Here is a 17,253-nt window from a genome sequence, read left to right as displayed (position 1 = left end):
AAAATTGTGCATGAAAGCTAAGATGGAAGAAGTGGAATTAAGCAGTAGCAGTGGCATCCAATAAGAATTTTCATTTGACAAAAAGTTCTCAATTCAAGGTCCACTTACTAGATGTCTTTTCAATCACATCTTGTGGCTTTCATCAGTTCGCTTAGTTGTCATCAAGATGGTTCAATTGTCCGCACTTGACCCAAATTGCTGAACCACTGTTATGAGAACTCCATCTACTGATTTCCACTGAATTCTCCCCATCTGGTTTTTCTTTTGAGCATTCAAGTAGGCATGCATTAAGTAAGTGGACCGTGAGAGTCTTTCAACCCAATTACCACAATAAATGTAGACATTGTACCTTTCTGCAAACAACAGATATGTAACTTATGTACATTATTAGACAGCAGATATCTTAAACTTAACATTTCAACAACCCTGTGGTTAACCTGCTATTATGTTCAGGCACAAAAACCATTTGGTAATGTTAGGAAAAGACCATGTTTTCGCCTAAAATACCCAGTTTTGGTGGCACCATCATGGCTGGTAATGCCACTGATGTCTCGCTAAAAAACAATTGGTTTTGTTTCTTTGTTTTGAATAATGGTCTGCAGTTCGGCAGCTGTCTCATTTAGATGTCACGCCATACATCATCCCCATCTCCATCAGATTCAGCTCTTATACCTGATATAATGACAACTACGTCACTTTAGAAATGATAGGCTCGTTCAAAATGAACTGTGCCTCGCCTGGAAAGTAGATGAGATCAGGTGGCTGCAGCAGGGGGCGGTGACAAAAAGGCTGCGGTGAAGTCAGACAGTTTCCAGCAGCCTTCAGTCCATACAGGAAGTCACAGAAACACCCACATACTGTTCAATATGATGTTGATTTATTAAAAATATTGCCAGACTCATACATCAGTTTGTTCCAGGCTTTTTAATTATGACAGTTTAATTGATTTTTACAGGCGATCTGTAATTTATATTCATGCTTCAATGTCCATTTTACATGAATTCTCATTTAAATCAGCATCATATCAGTTTGCTGCTGCAGAGCAGACCCATCCCCTACACAGGCTAAATAAATTGTGTCTGACTATTAGATTAATATTTTCAGAGGAAACAAAAAATACAAGACAACAGCTTTCATCAAAAATCAGCCAGATATATTCAGGACTTTAATGAATCCTCACATCTCACTAACCACAAGTCTCTGTGATGCTAAATAGGCCACTTCAATAATTAAAACACTCCCATGTTAATATACAGTAGACTATGTATAGTTTATGATGAATGTATTATTATTATTGTTTTCTGTGAACAGAATGAACCTTCAAATCAGACAAATAAAATTCAAGTCTCTGAAATTCAACAAAAATGAAAAGTTTATCTAAAACGTCATATTGTTGAGTCGACATCTAAACCAATCAGCTGTTAGATCAGGTAAGAACCAGGCGTTTCCCATCATGTTCCAGGTCTTGCAGTCGGTGGAGAGCAACTGCAGCGCCTGGCTGGCTCTAAAAACTGTGGCCGCCTCACTCTCACAAGTTTATTGCTGTCCACTTTTGTAATATGTCAGAGTAAGTCAGGATGAAGTCGGACACAAAACTAACCGGCATGCATTGTGTGGCGATCGCTGGTGATTGAATCTGCGCAGGCCTGGCTTATCTCGAACGAGCCTATTAATATGAAACATATAAATGCCCTCCAGACATTGTCCTTACCACAAAAGTTCAACTGTACCAACTAACTTGAGAGTGGACATCTTACCAGCACAACTTTCACACATAACACACATGACACTTCAGTGATTCAAACAGTTAGAATGAGCCTACTGGTACATTTAAAGACTGAAATATACATATGACAGGCACAGTGTAGTTAGAGTTCGACATAGTCCTGTTCTTTACAGGAGCAAATTTCCTCCCAGTTCATGTTGTATTGCTACTTTGCAATGGTTTGTAGCAGTAATTTTTTCCATAAGAACTTGACTTTGCACTGTAATTTTTAAGGACACATCGATTCAGATTTGCTCTTAATTAAACTTTAAATACAAACATTTCAACTGACAGACCTGACAGAATAATTGTATTCATTATCTGTGGACAGTTTTCACCCAGAACCCTCTCATAATGTTTAAAGGTTTAAATTCAAAACAAATGTCTCTGACTGTTATTTATCCATCCATCAACCATCCATCCACTAACTGAAATCATCCACAAATCAAACAACAACAGCAAATAGCTACTAATATATCACACATCGTCCCACATAAACACACACTGGCACAACAGCTGAAAATGTTGCGTATCCTGGAGGTGTTCCTCCTCAATTTGTCATAGAGCATCAAAGGCTCACCAGAATATCTCCACCTGCTTTAAACACATGAGCTCACATGCACTTATTGACGCCACTGAATCTAGTTACTTTCTCTGATTAAGCGATTCTCAGTCTCAATGAGCTGCGACGGGCCTTCCAGTCATCGAGCAGCCCTGTGTGGGATGGTAATGTGGGGTGAAATAACTGAGATTGAATATTGATCAGGTGCCTGTGTACAGCCTTGGGGCACCTCAATATAATCACTTCCACACTTGTTCTGTCTCCTTCTGAGCGCGGCTGATGGAGTGCTGACAGAGGATGCATCCGCGTTGTGCGAGGTGTGATTTGTCATAACTCAATGCATGCAAACACACACAGAAACCAGTTATGAGAGCGAGATTAGGTTACATTCAAGCGCTGATCCAGATGCATCATAACTTAATTGTTTTGATCATCTATTTAAAGGAAGGTGTGAGATGTAGATTAAATAGCGGGGAAATGCTTGAGTGTACTGAAATTGAAATGAGTTAGACCCAGTTCCATCCACTGAATCCAGCCGTTTTTTTTTCTGCAGCACAAGTTTAATTGAACTGTGTCAGCAGTGTTAAAAAAAAAAGATGGGCTCAGGCTGAAAAAGAGAGTGTCTGAGAGGCATATTGATTAGCTGCTCCTGGAGGAAAGGATCCTCCTCATCACACTTCCTGGCAACACCTCCCACAGGGTATCCATCTTAATGTGATATGACAACCCTAAGCCATATCAAAACTAAATCTGGACATCGATTTCGACATTCAATTTCAGCGCCTGAAAAACACTTTTCCGCTTTCATACGCACAGCCAGACGCTGGGGTGTTTGTCTTACTGAGAGGGACTCCTGCTGAGGCCTTACACAGTGCACGCTGGTAGCCCCAGCCAACTGCCGATAAATACATGCTTCTCAAAGTTTCTCGCTGTTGTTTGTATGCTATTTTCTATTAAACTCTACAGTATACCGTCTGACCACTACACAAAGTCATAAATACATTTAAAGCAAGAAACTTTTCAGAGTACAACAATGAAGAAGGTAAACTTCTGTTTGTCCTCAATAGCAACTGGAGATAAAGCATTTTTAATTTCCAATTTCAATAATGTTTACTTAAACAAGTTCAAGGGCTAGTTCAGATCTTTTTTAATGGGTTGTATAAAGTCACTTATCTATACTCGGTGTCAGTAGATGTGGGTCGGCCTGCCCTCAGTTTGGAGAGGCAGTTTAAGTGTATGCTATATTGAGAATATATTCACTGCTTCATCTTGCTGTCTGACAGCTTTTTCTGAAGGGGAACCAAAGCCGTTATATCACTCTCCTCAAAGCCAGACTCCTTTGAGAAAAGTAATAAGGAGTTGCTAGTCTACGGCTGCCTCCATCAGTAAGTTTGTTTGTGTTATTCTGTGACTTTGGTGTTTTAAAGGACCAGTGTGTGGGATTTAGTGCCATCTAGTGGTGAGGATTGCAGATTGCAACCAGCTGCAACTTCTCCCATGTGCCAAGTGTGCACTCTCACTTAAAGTTCCTTCAGTGATCTTCAGTCCAAAAATGCATCCGACGCACTCTGACTGCAGTTAAAAATCCTTCATTAATACATGGATAACCAAGGCGTTTCGACTAGAGAGCTTTCATCAGGGTGTCACACTCTTAAAGTGATTCTTTGCCCCTAACATGGCGGAGCAACATGGCAGACTCAGTGGACGAAGCTCTTTCTATGTATATATAAACGGCTCATTCTATTAAAAAACACAAAGATTCAAATTTTCAGGTGATTATACACTAAAGAAAACATACTTATTACATCATATTCCATTTATGACAATATATCCCTCTAAATCCTCCACACTGATTCACCAAAGTCACACAATAACACTAACAAACTGATCGAAGCAGCCATAGACCAGCAGTAGTGTTCAGCAAGCTAAAATTGCTATTTTTCTCAATTGAGTCTGCTGGCTTTAAAGAGAGCGTAGATGAAAAACTAAAGCTGTTAATAGCTTCCCCATCCAAAAGGGCTGTCTGTTGCAAGGTAAAATGGTGAAATATTCTTAATATAGTGTAAACTTAAACTGATACTGATTTTTATAGGTGGCTGAAATATGTTTCGCTGCTGCCCCGTCCATAGCAGTACATACGGCTGTCTGCCTCTCCAAATGTGCCAACCACCATCTATTACATGTAATACACCAACCCGGGATGAAGTATGTCATACAACCTAACGTCAAAAGATCTGAACTATCCCTTTAATATGCATAAAGATCAATAGGTAGTGGAGGTTGCAGTGGGCTTGCCAGAGAACGTACTGTTCTCATCATGGCGCTTAAAGGGGAGAATATGGTTTAAAGCATTGGCTCAGAGCTCAGGAGGCAATAAAAGGCCAGTAGACGAGAGTTTTGGCAGCAAAAACCAGTAGACCAGTTTAATAGGTGCAGACGCTCGGTGCACAAATCTGTCCTGAAGTTTAAAGACTAAATACGGCCAACAGTAATGACACGACCAAGGCTGGTGTGCTCACGTGGCGTACAGTACATCATTTAGCATATAGACTGTTAACCACACATCACTCAAACAGTCTTGGCAAGCTGATGGTTCGTGTGTGTGTGTGTGTGTGTGTGCGTGTTGCCTCAGCTGCTGTTAATGTGCTTGCATTACTTTGATGTTGTTTTTGTGACCGAGAGAAATATACAGTTGAACTTTATATCTGTGGAAAATTTGTGAAGAGACAACTTTCTAGAGAATTACTATAACACAACATCGTTTCTAGGCTGGCTGGTGCATTTTGTGATGTTATCGATTGGATTTAACAAGGTTCAACAAGTTCGGCCAGTCAGAGCTTTCTCCACAGAGGAGCACGTATTGCTTCAAGTGAAAATACAAATACTGCCAACACTTGTTGTAAGTTTCACACATGACAGTAGGGATTATGTAAGAACTTCAGGGCTATTGGAGAACACAGGTTTTTTTTAATTGTATTTATGATTTGTTTTTGTCTTTGGTGCATTTTGTGGTGTCTACTCTAGAGAGATGCCATATAAATATATAATGGACTTTTAAGGATTCACAGACTATAGTTTTATTTGTCACAACAAACAGTAAGTGCTGGTAAACTCATAAGGCTGTGCTGAAAGACAAGTGTGCAATCCATGATAATTATTAACCTATTTCTAACCCTGACATTTATAAGGAAAAAATACATTCAGAGATTGTACTGCTGCCTCAAGATTAAAAATGATAAATATATGCATTAAAATGCATGTATTTGGCCCTGTGTGTAAGTGGGCTGTGCTTTTTTTGTATATAAAAACATAAAATGTACATATGTCACAATTGTAAGGCAAACTACATGACAGAGTATTATTTCACTTACTTTACTGTATACATATGGTGTAAACAAACAACAGCTGATATAATGTTTATAATAACAGGGGAGAAAAAATTCCCTTCACAAGGTCCATTTGGCAGCTGTTCTGGAGCTTTCAATCACATCACATGATCTTCATCAGTGGGTGGAATTTGCCCAGTTATCATAGAAATGTAGATGTTCCCATTCCCATTTTTTCCCCTTTAGCAGTTTATGAACTTCTTGTCCATGTTGGCTTGAGAGCCATTAACAGTGGGCAAGCTCAATCTGCTGATGAAGATTATTTGATAGTGTTGAAAGCTCAAGAACAGCCACTAAATGGCTCAAACAATGAATGAGACTTTAATTGACCCTTCATCAAGCCCCGCCACTTTGTGATGGTCTGTCAAGCTGTTGGAGTAAGCATGAAGCCCACACTGTGACTAACTGCACTCCCTGAAGAAATATTATCATATTTTTGGAAAAAAATGAAATAGTGATTCCAGAGAGAAGCAGACAGAGGGGTCTACAGTCTGTGTTTGAAGGATATATCCAGGATGTCAAACTGACTCAGCAGCAACAACAGGTTAAAAAGACAAAGACAGTTAGAAGGTAAAGCCGAACTATAGGCTACAGATCACAGTGTAAAAGTGAACCACCACAGACAATGAATATAAAGGGAAACTTTGCTGATATTGAACCAGTTGTGTGGCATCGTAGTGTGTGCAGATGAACAGTGTTTGGCTTTCCCGCCATGCTGCTGCCAGCGCCCGGACCTCCACCACCGGATGGGCTGGGATCTCCGGGTGAAGCCAAACACCGGCCATCTGTATAACTTCGCTGAATATCAGCAAAGATTCCCTGCTTCCCAACACTGGTTCCTGTACAGCAGGGTCAGTCTTTTTTCACTGTTATAATCATTAAAAAGCAACAGTAGCATGTGTATGCATTCAGTAGGCTATATCTTCAGTAGCTAGCTAGCTAACCCTACACTTTTCAGGGTCTGGTTTTGGATTTAGAACAGGGAAGAAATGTGTAACTTTTTCCAGCCTCTCCAGGTAACAAGTATCATCAATACACGACGTTCCCCAGACGCAACATTTTGCTGGAAATCCACAAAACCAGCCTGAAAATAAAGGAAATCTGAAATGACTGTATTACAGTAAATGGAGCACAGCTTTGTTGTTGTTGAACCCTGCTCTGAGCCGGCCCGATGCTAAATTATGATTGGTCAGTCTGCATCTAGGGGCGGGACTTAGCGAAGGGTCAATTGTAGTAAGGGAAGTAAGGGATAATGCTCGACGAGGTGTCCACTTTCAGGAATTAATGGATGGTTGCCTTCACAGAGTCCATTAGTTCTTGACAATGGACACCTCAAAGAATTTTATCCTGCGTATACCATGGTCCGTGCCAAAGAAGAGACAGTAAGATCATTCATTCATATTTTCATGCGTCTTGCTGTGAAAATCTTTTGATTTTGATAATATCTCAGTTTCCCTGAAAACATCTGAGGGTTTGTCTAATACCTGCACCAAACATTACCATCCCATGAGGTTCTCATGAGATGGACTTGGCAACAGGAAACATTTCTAGTCTGCTGAGCTCAAAGAATCCTTTGGCTCAGCTATGAGCTAGAAAGCTAACATTATTGCGTAGGGCAGACAAACAGTAAATATAATTTGACAGTATGTTTGACAACGAGACGAAACATGAGTTTCACTGGAACTACTTTGTTTCCATTACCAATTTCCATTATTAGTAATTAACGGACACCGAGCAGCCAATCATAATTGAGTATGTAACCAGACCATGGCATAATTTGGAAAATAAGTGAGGTGAATTTTCATTAGTAACATCCAAGTTTAACATCAGGGCTGTTGTCTGGATAAGCAGCAGAGTGTTCGTGTTCATGTTCACGTGAGTGTGTTTGCTACATCTGCTCATCCCCCTCTACCATTCCTGACAACTACAAAGGTCTCTTTCAACAAGGTTGCCACAGTGTTTGGGCGTCCATCCCACACAAAAAAGAGTGACTCAGTTTATGTAGCTCTCAGCTACAGTAGCTATCAGTCCATGGATTCACTGAAACCCAACTCAAAAGGAGTGTGATTAAATTGCCTTGTAGTAACATATATTAAGGTGGAAGATAAACAAATCTGCAACACTAAAGAGGGTGAGGAAGAAGTCGGAGGTATTGAAGAACCTGATTCTCACTAACATGATTAAGTAGGACTTGTTGGCAGCTGGGTGTGTTACGTAACCTCGCCTTGATGATATATAAAAAGGAATGATGTGATTATGAGCATACGGCTGTGTAGATAGGATTCCATATTTCATGCTAAATAAAGCTTAAACTCTTTGCTACATGAAGTGTGTAAGGAACTCTTACTGCACTTCACTTTTAGCTGTTCTCAGGATGCCATTAGCTGATCCCTTCATGGTGGAGTTTGACATGATTAATATTCTGGAAAGGCAGCCATTATCTTGTTAATTAACACGATTCAAGGCCTTTAAAAAGCTTTACTTTTACACTTTAATTCTTTAGTAGGCTATTTATGAAGAGAAATAAGACTTTTTTTGGCTCTTAGAGGGAACAACTTAATTAGTGTGTTTAGGGGAATAAGGGCACACACTGTTTAGGCCTCACAAAGATCTACAGTAAGAGGTCTCAGTAAAGGAGCTACAGTATGTGTTTGTACACCAGGTCATGTGGTGCATATTCCTAAAGCGCTAAGATCACATTTAAACACACACATATGACAGAGGAGGATGAAGGGGACACTTCCCCCTCAATATTTAGAACATGTGCATATGTCCCCTGAGTAAAAGCATTAAAGTAGTAGGGATTTTTGGTGTATAAATATCTACCAGAATGCAGGAAATTAAGTTTTTGATGCTCAAAATGTTCTAGTGAGGGACCCCCTCATTAATTTCTGGGTCAGCCTACAAAAAACGTGAACTCTGCAGCACTCTTTCAACAGTAGAAACATTGAATGTTCTATTTAATGTAATCTAATCTGACTGAGAGCCAACCTGCTAAATAAGGTTAGTTTTTCTGGTTACTTTCCCACATTTTGGGAAATACACTTGGCTGTTCTTAAGTACTGCACCACTGCTTTAGCTAAACGCTAATGTCAGCGTGCTAATTTGCTCACAGTAACAATGCTATCATGCTGATGCTTAGCAAGGAATGTTCACTTTGTTCACTGTCTTAATTCATACAAAGTGCAAAACTACATGAAAAACTAACAATGGGAATATTGTACCGGATGCAGGGACTTCTGCTTCAGTGGGGTCATAGAGTCCATATGAATGCCCCCTCCTGTGGTAGGTATTCATGATCAGTGTTGGGTAAGGGTTACTTTAAAAGTAATCAAAGTATGTTACTGCATTACTTTTTAAAAAGTAACCAGTTACTTTACTGCGTTACTCCCTGAGTAAAGTAACTCAATTACTTTAAAAGTACTTCCAACGTTACTCCCTGAGAAAAATAACTCAAGCACTTTTAGTATTAGTACCTTTGAGTATTCTACATTTCCTATTGGGCAATGGACCACAGGGCGCTAAGCCTACATTTTTTTTTGTCTCCAAAATTAAAGTTAGGGACCACTTGCCCTTCACTAAGCTCCAGTTCTCCCATCACAGCCGTCACTTTGACCAGTAGAAACACAGAACGATCTGCTGCCGTAGACAACTGTATGACAACGACACCCCAGCGTTTTTAATATTTCCTCTAGGGATGTTACCACACAGAGTAAAAAGGGGAAATGATGGTGTGAAACAGCAGAGGCACTTTGTCAACCTGAGTTAACGTTACTGTCATTAGCATCAAGCTAGCAAACAATGCTACATCCTCACGGACATGAAGTAATAAGCAGCGGGGCTTTTACTCACCACAACTGCAGAGGCTCCCAGCTTCATTTGAAACAAACTACATTATAGACGGTCCGTTATTTATTAATCCCTCTTTCTGTTTATAGATTTACTTTTTATCCGCTCCGTTGTCTTTGTAAAGTTAACATATCGCACCGTCATTTCAAACTCAACACTTGTTTCAAATTAAAAGCCCCTTATAACTTCGGCTAGAGAATCCCTCCATTTTCTAAATAGGCTTTTATTCTGAAACATTTGTCAAAACTTCCTGTGGAAGATACAGTAGCTTGGCAGTTTACTTATGCTTCAAATGTAGCTCCTGCCATCTGCTGATGCTTTTAGGTGACTACAACAACATGTCGGCTGGCACATGAACAGACACAGTGACTCAAGTAATAGTTAAAGTAATAAAAATAAGACAAGAATAACCCGATGACATCACACACGCCGTGAAAGACGACCGGGGATAATTGGTGAGTACTAGCGTGTAGCGTGTACCAGGCATAATGCAAGTCCTGAGTCTGAAATATGTCTGTCAGCTAGTCCTACTCCACTATTTAGACTCCACTGTAGACAACGGCAGCATTCCTCCGACCACGTAGCGAGCCACGAGCTCCTACATTATCTCCGTTATTAGAACCAAACGACAGCCGTTGCTGTTTCAGAGCTGAAGGACCAGCGTTCTAAAAGTAACGGAAGTAACTGATGTCTTGTTTGAAAATGTACTTAAGTATTTGATTACTCAAACAGCAAACTAACGCATTAGGTTACTCGTTACTGCAAAAAATAATCAAAGTATTCTAACGTTTTATACCCAACTCTGTTCACGATTTTGTAATTGGAAATTTTCTGAAAGCTCACAGTTCACAGGAGTTGTGACATGTTTGCTGACATTTTCAGAAATGGTTGGTGTATGGTAATTTTGGTCTTTTTCCTGAGTCATTATACTTTTGCATTACCTGTATGACATGACTTGCTCGCTAGGTTGCTAGACTGTCAGCTTCAGTGGCAGACCATGGATATATAAAGAGAACTGGATACAGCGTTGGAGGAAGGACCCTGTTCATTCTTATGAAAGTTGCTCAATGGAGCATGAAGCCAGAAAAGTTCAACCACTGCATTTTAAATTACCCAGATGATCGGCACTGCCTCTGTACTGTGTGGCCCATAGAGCAGGCACACCAGAGACTTCCCCTGGCCAATCTAGTTTAGCGCTTCACTAACTTGAATGGGGATTAAATGATTCAGTCATGCTGATCTACTAGACTTTTCAAATGTTATCAGACCAAATGGATCAAATCCTGATAGTGAAAGGAGTCATTTTGCAAGGGTTGTGACAGTCCAAAAAATGTATCCACTGATTTACAGATGTCTCTTTCGCCATGTAAGTCAAAAGGAAAAGTCTGTTTGGGCCACAGGGCACTACATGACGATGACGTGAATTACACTGTTCCATTTGAGGGCAGCACACCTGGAGTCTTGCTGTCACCATGAGGCTGCCAGGGACAAAAAGTGTATAAGCAGACAGAACAATTCTGTCAGTGAGTCTTCATTAACTTTCAGTACACTCATTCTGTGAAGGCTGACCTTAACCATAATGAAAACATACTTCAACCATGTGCCTATAGCCTTAACCTCAGCTCTCATGAAACCAGTTTACATTGTAATAAATGCAACAGTAGTGAGACCAATTTGTCCCCAGTTAGACACAACAACCCTCATTAACTGGCTTGAATGTAAAAATGTGTCCTCATAAGTGGCCTAGTTCAGAAACACACACACACACACACACACACACACACACACACACACACACACACACACCCTGCTCTCCTGGTCCAGCACCTTGAAAGCACTATAAATATATATAGTGCAGATAAATATTCCAGCTAAAAATGGGTGACATGCAATTAGCTCTTGTGTGATTCTGTCTTTAAAGCAGAGCCACTTGGGTGAATTATAGTTGGCCCGAGAAGCTCTATCCTTCAATTTAACCCCACGGCATGCTCCTGTGACTGAGGTGCCAGCAGATTAAGAGCAGTGCCGTGAGTTTTGTGCTTCGGCCATAATCCTTCTTGCCATTAATTAAATTGGCTTCTTATTCAATCACTGTTTTTCAGGTAATTACAGAAACTCATTCAATTACACCATCGACCAATCAGGTCTGTTGGATCACAACAAAAGCCACAAAGCCGTCCCAGACATCATGACATCATTGACGTCTGTCTGTCTTGTTTAAGAGGCCATTACCTGTTAAGTTGTGATTCATGCGGAGTCTAAACTCAAGGATAAAATAGAGAGATAAAGAATTATATAATTTTCAAACTACATAAGAAAGACATGAGAGGGAGGAAGGAGCGCATCACTTCAAAGATTAAGCATATTCATGTTTTTCCAAAAAACTTCAAAGATTTATTTTTCCAGCAACCTCTGCATGTGTCAATAACTCCCTCATAGCCCTGCATCTTGGCTCTCAAAGACTGCCTTTAACACACCACATGAAAAAACAAGGACCTGAGTACTGTCATGTGATGTCTGTTTCCCCAAGTTAGCTGACGCAGATGTGACGTCACTCGCTACTCAATGGGTGCCTTTGACAGTCTGGCGGGGATAGTTCGCTCCGCAGAACACATCAGTAAAATCAATTGATGTCCATGTCAGTGGGACTAACCGCCCTATCTGGAGACTGACATGATCCTTCCCTTCACGGAGAACCACAGGATCGTTTCCCACAGCCTCCTAATGAGTTGTGTTCCTTGATGCTGATGCCTGTTCAGTCAATGTATATGTATGTGGGTTTGCACCTATTACTCCTAAGTTGTGGGTTTCATTCCCGTGGGAACCATAGGAAAGAATTTCTGTGCTTGCTGAGAGGCAGTAACCATATTTATGTCATGATCTGATTGATTAATTTGAGTTTTTTTTGATACAGAAAAAGGGAGGGGCTTAGATGTTGACATGAGATTATATCCAACTTGAATTGCATTTATATCACACAAACTTTAAAGGAACTGTCTGTGACATTAAGAGCATACTGTATCTATGATCCAGAGTCTGGGGCAGGATTGTTTGCACACAGTTCTCAACATGGAGGAGGCTGAGCCAGGGGCTAGCAGCTAACAGCGCTAACTCCATAAACAGTGCTAACTACGGCAACAGTGCTGACAGAGCTAACATTATTAACTTGGCAGGTAACTGGAGGTTGGGTACTACGCTTCCGCGATGACGTCGTTATTAGCAGCAACCATCATATGAGCGCAATGCAGAGTGGCAGAGATTAGTTAGCCAGGCCGGCACTGTTTTTTGTCACAACCACCAAGAGCCTGTTTACACCTAGTTTTAACATGTTTCCCTCATCAGAACGCAAGTGGACAGATGAGACACATCACCATTCACATCTGTGTCTATCATGCGTCTCCAGCTGACCACTTGTGTTAAGATCTGCCAATGCTACTAGCTAGCTGTGTTAGCTAATGACATTAGCAGTTGTGTTTGTACAGCTGGAAATATCGCTGTGAGCAGAATTCAACATGTCTCTTTCTGTAGCACACAACGATGGATGGTCATGCAACACTTCGTTGAACTTGTCGTTAAATGGGCAAGTGATATAGTGTTAACATGCTGTCACCAAAACAACCACAATGGTCTGTACTGATGATTTAGTCCTTGATGGGGATGTATCAAGGCGTATTAGCGTTTACGCTACACATGTTAACACCAGATGAAAACAGGCTCTAACAGAGAGGTTCAGATTATGACACAAATATAGGGAGCATGACTTCATTCTCTGCTGAGGACGCCTTTATTCCTCTATATCTACATAAAACAGTGGTTTGCTGCGATATTAAATGTTCTGAATGTAGCAATACAGCTCCTCTAATTTATGCTGCTCAACCTGAACTATTCAAATTAAAAATCTAATTTATCCTCCTCTTGTTTTGAAAGTGATAATTGTTCCACTTATCTTGACTTTTCCCACTTTAAATTTAGTGAATCCAGGTTGAGCTCAGAGTGACACACCTTCAGGATCAAGAGGCTTTTCTTCTCTAAGTGCCAAACGGAGGCCAGTCAGCTCCTTTAAGATAGCGAACTGTGGCTCCACTATGCTCTTTAATTGGCTAATTACAAACTGTGTGGATCTAACTCTGCTGCTCAGCCAAGGATTAAAACAACTTGGTGAAATCCTGAACACAAATGTAACACTCTTGGCTGGGCTACGGACTGAGTCAGACACTGCAGGGTAGCAGGGATACACCCCCTACACTGCAGGGTAGCAGGGGCCCACCCCCTGCTGTCATCCACATTATCACATCTGTAGTGCAATGAAGTGTGGGAAATCTCACTAATAATTCTGCAGAGTAAAAATGTCAGTAGACTTTATGAATGTTGAAAGGTAGCGAGGCTTAAGCCTTCTTTGGCAGAGCAACGCAAAGTCTGTGGGCTAGTCAAAGCCCAGGCTCACAAGTTGAATATAACAGCTGAAGATAATGCAGTTAATGTTTAAAACGTGATAAGACTTAAATTTAACAGCTGGTGGTGTATAGTACATGTAAAATACATTTATAGATACAATTATTTAATACTAATACATAAACTATTTTAATAGAAATTCACGGCCCTATTCACGTTCAGCAGGCTGATGATCCTCCACAAGAGGAAGCTGTTCAATCAGACCAATTTAAATAAAGAAAGTATGGTAAAAGCAGCAGTTTCATACTGCAGAGGTAGAGATGTCAGTGTTGCTACATACAGGCAAAGAATGTAAAAGCTGCTGCATTCTTTTATACAAGCATCATCCGCAGATAATGTGTTACAGCTGTAGATTTTTTCTTGTTTCATAGCCCCTATTTCTTGTGTGTTTCTGCAGTTGTACCACCTGTTAGCTAAAATAAATCAACTAACAAAATTACTGTAAAGCACCAAATCATAGCCTTAAGCGTGGTCTATAGAGGAATGAACCAGGTTTATAGAGCTAGTGTGTAGGATTCAGTGGCATCTAGTGGTGAGGTTGCAGACTGAAACCAACTGAAACTTCTACCATGTGCCAAACCTGTAGGAGAACTACTCCTTTTTCAGGTGATTGTGCACTAATGAAAACATAGTTATGAATGTTATATACTATTTCTGCCAGTAGATCCCCCTAAATCTACACACTGGACCTTTAACGCTATAGATTTTACCAACTGTTGACTACCTGGAGCACTAACCATAAGTTAACTATTTTAACAATCAAAATTAGATATGTATATATTTTATTATTGACACCAACACAAGTTTAAACGCACACATATTTAGTAGGGCTACCAAAAGTAGAAACTAGGGCTGGACGATATGGAGAAATTCAAATATCACAATAATTTTGACCAAATACCTCAGTATCAATATTCTGATGATATTGTTGGGTTGACTATTGTTGCTATCCCAAAATATCTACCCAATGAGATTTTTGATAGATAATCATCAGTAATGTGCATGTAATGATTAGGTGGGTAAAGGCAAATAGTAGGACAGCTAGAAAAGTCTGGGATGTTCATAAAATTACATAACTTCATTGTAATGCAGTTTTTATAACCAGGAAAAGACAAGATATTACAATATCCAAAAAAATAAAAAGATTTATTTAGTCTCATCTCATGATATCAATGATATCGATACATTGCCCAGACCTTGTAGAAGCAATAGAGGAAGCATAAAGACATTTCTAATAGAATAAAGTGAAACTGTATTTTACTGTATAACTGCATTTTGTTATTTAGAAAACTTATTTTGTGCAGGCTGGAGTTAAATAAACATTGTGAATTGACAAAGATCAGTTGGTGTTGGGATGTAAATACATACCATGTTTTGATTTTGTTTGCATAGCTGAACAAATGCCTATGTATGGGAGTATATATAAGCATGTACACATGTATAGTAATGTGTTGATATATCTTTAAATGTGCCTATATTTATGTATATTGTTTGCATGTATATGTATATAAACCAACTTTTTGCCCTATATTGCACTATTTGAAGTAATAACACAGTTATGCCACTACAATGAAGCATTTTCTTTCTTTTGATTCTTTATTATTGCTATTTTCTTTTATCAAATATATTTATGTATTTGTTGTGTTTGTGTTCCCCCTTTTTCCTTTAAAAATGTTGCGTTTTCCTCCTTTCTCTCAGTGGTATTGTTACTATGTTCCTTCACTTGGGTGTGTGTGTGTGTGTGTGTGTGTGTGTGTGTGTGTGTGTGTGCTTATTATTGTTGAGTTTTTGAAATGCAATTGTATTGGGAAATGTGAATCTGTTGCATTCTACACTAATGAACACCTGATGGCAACTTACCACAGAGCAAATCTGATGAGGCAACATGTTAAATGTGTAGTTTGCTCCTTTTGGTTTTTAATGTTATATGTTAATTAAATAGTCTCAATCCTTGTATCCTAGTGCTTGCTGGAGCTTTATTTTTGGGGGGTTTTACTGTGGTTTAGCCTGCACCAGCTGGCAGCCAGGGGAGAAGCACTGCTGTGAATGGGTATCTCAGTTTTTTTTTTAGTGTTCGAGTGGTATTAAGTTCTGAAGCAGCAGCACTGAAGGAGGCTACTTATATTAAAAGGAACAAAAGTCAGAGAGAAGTGAGATAACCGAAATTACTCTTGACAACCATAGAGGGTTTGTTTAATATATTATAGATTTTTATACTAGTACTGCATGTTATAGCATGTACATGTATCATATCAGTTTATGTCTTTATGGATATAATGTGCATATCTGTTTGTTATATGCAGTTTTATAAATGTCATTTTGTGCTCTTGGCCAAATTTTAGCCCAAATGCATCTCATCTCTTCTAGTTACTTTAAAGGTATGCTATGCATTCTATCTAGTGCTGTGTCTCTTGGATGTGTGCTGCTTATGGTCTGATCACATAAAGCCATGACTTCAGCTGAACGCTGTCAGGGTACACGCCCATAAACGTCTCAAACGCAGACAAACTGCCGCACACTTCTAGTAGGTCATGAGCGATGATTGAGAGGGATGCATAGTATACCTTAACATAATATTTCACGTGTTGTTGAATCTTTGTACCTTTTCTGTTGAGTTGTCTTGAGAAAAAAAAAAGATCACATTAGAAAACTAGGAAAAAAATGCACCTTTTTAATGGCAATGCACTCAAGATCCGCATTTGTGAAGCAAAATGCTTAAAGCAAAATGCTGCTGACACTTAGTTCATATATCAACATGCTTGGTCAACCACACAACAGAGTAGATTATCAACTGATTAAATTAATCTCACATTACTCCCTCAAGAGAGAAGAGACTTTTCTTACTGCACAGAAATCAGTCTATGACTTCACTACAATCTCTCAAAGATCTGTAGACCACACGTTCATGCAGTCAGGCTTCAATTATGACTTTGCTGGTGCTCCAACTATCCTTAATGTGACCTACATGGAAATGAAAACGTACCATTGTAACACATGGAAGAGCGGCTATCATAGACACGATGGGGTCAGGAGGTCGCAGACATTATCATACTTTGTAGTCTCCTACTGCTCGAAGCAGAATACAGTGAAGGGAAGCTGCAGCAGCTGAGTCCAGTGTAGCATCGCAGATCTGAGATATAATCAGGTGATTACATTTTACAACTTAAAAAACATTTATAAAAAGGAATGGAGCCTTGATGTAGCAGTGATATCATATAACTGTATCCTTAAGATAATAG

The sequence above is a fragment of the Epinephelus fuscoguttatus genome, linkage group LG9 (assembly GCF_011397635.1).
Source record: "Epinephelus fuscoguttatus linkage group LG9, E.fuscoguttatus.final_Chr_v1".
Classification (NCBI taxonomy): domain Eukaryota; kingdom Metazoa; phylum Chordata; class Actinopteri; order Perciformes; family Serranidae; genus Epinephelus; species Epinephelus fuscoguttatus.
This window is presented reverse-complemented; position numbering follows the sequence as displayed.